General features: G+C 33.8%; 1 pseudogene; it reads left to right on the forward strand.

The window, feature by feature from the left end:
- Positions 1-1632: 1632 nt before the first annotated feature.
- Positions 1633-1947, forward strand: LOC122690429 (annotated as a pseudogene).
- The last annotated feature ends 3685 nt before the right edge of the window (positions 1948-5632 follow it).

Raw genomic sequence — 5632 nt, forward strand, 5'->3', positions numbered from 1 at the left:
TTGTAAGCTGGCTAAAATCACTAATTTTCATTCTCTACTCTTGTACAATTTGGTAGATACATGTGTGCCTGTGTCTGCATGTGTAGCTCTATATTAAATCACCAACAATACTGAATTTAATAAGCTTCATGTCACTAACCTAAGTTTCAAGTTTATTGAACTTATGCATTCAATGATCATTATGTCATTGACATTTCTTGATTTTTCAATATGGTGGTGGCACCAAATTTTTTTCTAATTTTTTTCTTGTTTTGAATGCCATTTTCCAATAAGCAGTTTTTTTTTTTTTTGGATACTTTTCTGTGAAATTTACTAAGTATGTCTTTACTCATTATTTATTTTAATAATTTTTATACTTCCATTTATTTTCATATTGAAATATTTATTTCTGCATTATTTTCAAGCAGCTTGTTCTCAGTCTCCTGGCATCTAGACTCTAAAACATTTTGGCTGGTTTATTTATATTTTAAAATAGTAAATAACTTGCAATTATTTCACCTAAAAATTGCATGATGTCTACTAGGGTAAAAGATCTAGAGATTTTAAGCAATATTTTAGATAATTTTGCTACACATTTCTCTTTTCCTCTGCACTTCTAAACTACTTATTAGAATTTTATAATTTCAGGGAATTATAACCATATATTTTATTGGCTCAGCCTGATAGCAAGATGATGGCCATACTATATACAGTGAGAATGAAGTGATACATACTTTCCTGACTGGGTATTAATTATCTTTAAATTAATTATTTTCAGAAATTATCTCATATATTTAACCTAACTGTTTATTTGTGTGAAGTAGTCTTCTCTTTAGTCCAAAAACACTATCCTGATCAATATTTTCACAATATATACTTCTTAGTTTAAATTAAGACTTTTTATAATTAATAAACAAAATTAAAGTGAGTGAAGTGGTTGAATATCTTTTTTCTCCATGTATGTTTTCCATTAAGCAATAGTGTAACTATGTTTGAGCAATAAGTTATAAGCTAGAGAAATTAAAGTGAAAGTTTAGGAAACCTTAATAGGCTGTGTACAGTTGAGAGTATAGAGAGTCTTGACCTACAAGGTTCTACTTCACTCTTACCCTAGGATCTTAAAACAGATGAGAATATAAAAACCAGGAGTATATTCCCATTTTTTGGAATAAAAAAAAATAAGGGAAAAATAGCTCTATCACCTATTTTACATGTAACACCCACATTGCTTTCCACCATTTTCTGGCAGTTTCCTCTAAATTAGCTAGTTCCAAATACAGTGAAGGAAGCATGCCATGACAGTTTGCACTTTACCTTCATGGTGAATTTCCAGTCCTTATTTTGTGGAAATTCATCCCAGCACTATTGGCCATAGCACTGAGTTCTCTAAGTTATATCACATTAAAGCTTTTCCAAAACAGTATACTTATTAAAATATCTAAAATGTGTCATTATATAATAGTCTAGTCTACAAGGATGCAGTACAGGATTTTGAGGGTTAAAAATAGAAGGTTGCAGGGATAACAAATAGATACTTCCAGATCATGTTGATTGTGATTATAGTTGCTCGTGTTCCTCATTCATCCTGTGCAGACAAGGAAGATTATTTCCATTGACTAGTGTAGCACCTGGTACATGTTATTAGAGAGAAAAATGTCTTCAGATAACCAGTGGTCAGCAGATGAGGACGAAGGCCAGTTATCCTGAATGATCAGGAAATCTAGAGACTCCGCCTTTGTCCTTGTAGGGATAGAAGGCTTTATGACTGTGGTGTGCTATGGTCTTTACAAGTTAAAATACAGAAGAGATCAGAAAATGTCCATTCATCTTATTCACGTGAGAGTTGCTGCCCAAGGATTTGTTGTAGGAGCTGTGACTCTAGGTGTTCTCTACTGTATGTACAAGGATTACATTAGACCTCAGTTCTTCAATGGGTACAAAAAACGAAGCTGCACACAAGAAAAATAAGAAGCCTTCTGAAAAGTACTAATGAAGAATGAATTTTCAATATGTAGCAAATTATACTGCTGAAGTTTCAGCCAGAATTCTCATAGCCTTCAATTGTTCAAGATGTTGACTTCCAAATCAACAATCATAAATAGTCAACTCAAAAAAAAAAAAAATGCAGTACAGAAACTGTAGACTACTTTTTAAGTAGTGTGTGCTATACTCTCATAGGAAAATTTGGATAGATTGTCTCCATTCTAATACAAAAATTCTACTTAGAGTAATATGTAGGAGAGACTAGATTAATTGTTAGTCATAATTGAGCACAAATGGTAAGTGCCAATGATAAGCAAGTCTTTGATTTGTATAAGCCATTATAGTATTTTCCTAAATTTCCAGGAGAAAATGAAGAGATGACAAAGGATTTATAAACAGCTATTTTCTTTTCATTGTTGATACTGACTACATTGTACATTGTCACATACATCTCATTTAGAGTAAGTTTCAGTTGATATACAGTAACATACATTTCAAGTTCCCAGTGTCAATATTTCTTATTTAGTATCATCTTAGAAAACTTGTGAATAAGTAGATAATACATAGTTTCTGGTAGTTTTAAAAAAATGGATTCTAAACCCATATTATTCCTGAAAAGAAATTAGAAAGTTATCACAAAATAAGACCTTTGTTATCAGTTAAAATGTTAGATTCTAAAAAGCAAAACAATTAAACTTTGTATCTAATAATATAGCATTTATTCCACATGCATTTAACACACATTTACTAAGTGAACACTGAAGGCATAGTCCTGGGCTATGTGCTGTGAGACACAAAGAAACATGCAATATGAACCCTATCCTTAATGCAATTACACCATGTGTAAAGACAGATAATTATGCATTAATAGGTACTGAACTGTTGATGAATCAGTCTAAACAAATTTCACAGGCATGATATTATATAAAAAATCAAACATGAGGCTTAGGTGATCAGTGTTATGGATGTTCAATGAAGAGAGGGCAATGTGGGTTGAAGTAATCAGGGAAAGATTTCTGGACAAAGTGTGACTTGAGCTTGGCCATGAAGCAATTCTAGATGGTAAAGAATTGTGAAGATAACATTAAGGAATAGGGATTATTCTGTGTCTGCAAAACAATGACTAGTAAATTATTCTTTAAATGTAATTAATGATTGCAAGATTGTTTTTTCTGAAAATAAGAATTACTACTGAAGAGCAATGATAGACTAGCAGCCATGGACCCCTGGGTTAACTTCAGTACTACTCTGACTTGTTCCTATTGCCATAACTTCCGTGTTCCCAAATTACTTTGCTGGACCAGTTTCATTATTTCCTACTCCCAAATCATCATAAGTCAATCAATTACTATGTGGCATGCTTTACAAATAAAAGCATTACAACTGAACATATATAATATGGCACAGAGGACTTTCATCTTATGTTTGTGAACTAACTAGCCAGATCTAATTTTTAGAAGGATCACACACAGATATTTCACAAAAAGTGAAAGGAATGAGAGAGAAAAATGTCTTCCCACAAAGAATATATTTAATTATTCTTACTAGGGCATCTGCATGAATGATGCAAGCTGTGTAAAAATATTAATTTTAAATGTGACATATTCTGTGCATGTATATAAAAAGAAAAGTACAGGCAGATCAGCGAGTTAAAACAGATATGCTGGAAGTTATTTGTCACCTTAGTGGTTTTGAGCTATACCTTCCTGGTTTGTGGACTGTTATTGAGGTCAATTTTGTACTGCCTGTAAGGTCACAGGTGAACTGTCTCTTCTATTTTCACTTGAATAGAAAGGACACATATCCCCTCAAAGTCCTCCAAGCTCAAATAATTAAGAGTACCTTCTTGTCTCCTGGAGTTTATAAGAAACATTAAATGGAGGAAAGAAAAACAACATATTAAACCTTTGTTTTCCCAGATAGAAAAAAGTAAAGTCATTAAGTTTTCTTCCTCTGTGTCTACTGTCTACTTCCTATTCTAGCAGAGGAACCTTCGGTTTCTGAAATTTTCTACGTAGGTTCAATTTTAATACTGGCTAATTGAGAAGTTCCCCAGAATATCCCAGATGAGCAAAAAGGAAGAACTTTGCCTTCTGAGGAAGACTAAGTCTGGATCAGCTCTGCAAAAGGGTCATTTACTCTAAAGATGCCTTTGCTGTTGCTGGAAAGTGAACAGAATTGCCTTGACTTTCATTTTGTAACTCCTTCTTTATATCTTAGATTAATAAGCCTCTAAATTTGTGTTCAGTCAGTAATTAAAATAACTATTAATAATGGGATAAAATAAACCTTTCCCAATTTAAATGATCTTATATATATATATAAAAAGTACCAAACATTTACTACATAGTAGGTGGCTCAGTTGGTAAAGAAACCACTTTCAACGAAGGAGACCTGGGTTTGATCCCTGGGTTGGGAAGATCCCCTGAAGAAGGAAATGGTTACCTACTCCAGTATTCTTGCCTGGGAAATTTCATGGACAGAGAAGCCTAGTAGGCTACAGTCCATGAGTTGCATGAGTCAGAAATGATTTAGTGACTAAACCACTACCACCATGCTAACTCTAGATAGTCTAATGTGCTATATCATTAAATTCTTATGTTATCAATAGGGGGCTTCCCTGCTGGCTCAGTGGTAAAGAATCCACCTGCCAATGCAAGAGACACGGATTCAGTCCCTGATCTGAGAAGATCCTGAATGTCGTGGAGAAAGTAACCCGGTGTGCCACAACTATTGAGCCTGTGCTCTAGAGCCCAGGAGCTGAAACTACTGACCCACATTTCACAATTAATGAAGCCTGTGGGCTCATGATCTGAAACAAGAGAAACCACAATGAGAAGCCTGTGTACTGCGACTAGAGAGTAGTCTCTGCTCACCACAACTAGAGAAAAACCTGTGCAGAAACAAAGACCCAGCACAGACAAAAATAAATAAATAAGATATCAATGGGACTCATATCTGTTACCTAGTAATCTTTAATGATACCACACTTAAAAATTAATTCCACTATCACAGTGTGATGAGGTTACAAACAATAATGGCCATTTTAGCAAAGTGAAGTCACCAGAAGTACTATACATTTCTCACTTTTCCAGACTGTGGGTAAGTATCAAAGTGAGCTCCATTTCAGAAAATTACACTTATTGAGGTTTTCCCAAGGTACTTTGTAGAAGTCATCCCACTCAGTCTATTTGATATGACAGTTGTTTCAGTGCAGGCATATGGATAGTGATTTTAGAAGAATTTTGTTGTTTTGTTTTGCTTACCAACATGTTAAATTGGTTTATTGCTATAACTTCACTCAACTATAAAGAACTTTGAGTTCTAGTATTTGTGACTTCTTGCTGACCAGATGATTTGACATATTTTATTTCTGTGGCCATATCAGAACTTCTTGGCTGTCATATAAGAGAGGTTGTATCCACTGAGTGTAGAAGTTAGCCATAGTGCAAAAAATCATTTTGAAATAGAACTTAAACTTCTAATCCAAACCCTTAAACTTCTACAAGGGTCTTATAGGCAGTTAACGTAAAAACTGAATTAGACGAATTTTAGGTTGAAGTCAGAAGATTCTTGATTTTGTACTTAGTTAAAACAATCAAGGCAGAAAATTCAGAAAATCTGTGTATGATCTGCCTTTTTCCTTACTTCTTTGGTGCTTGCCTAATTT

This window comes from Cervus elaphus, chromosome X (assembly GCF_910594005.1).
Source record: "Cervus elaphus chromosome X, mCerEla1.1, whole genome shotgun sequence".
In the NCBI taxonomy this organism is placed as follows: domain Eukaryota; kingdom Metazoa; phylum Chordata; class Mammalia; order Artiodactyla; family Cervidae; genus Cervus; species Cervus elaphus.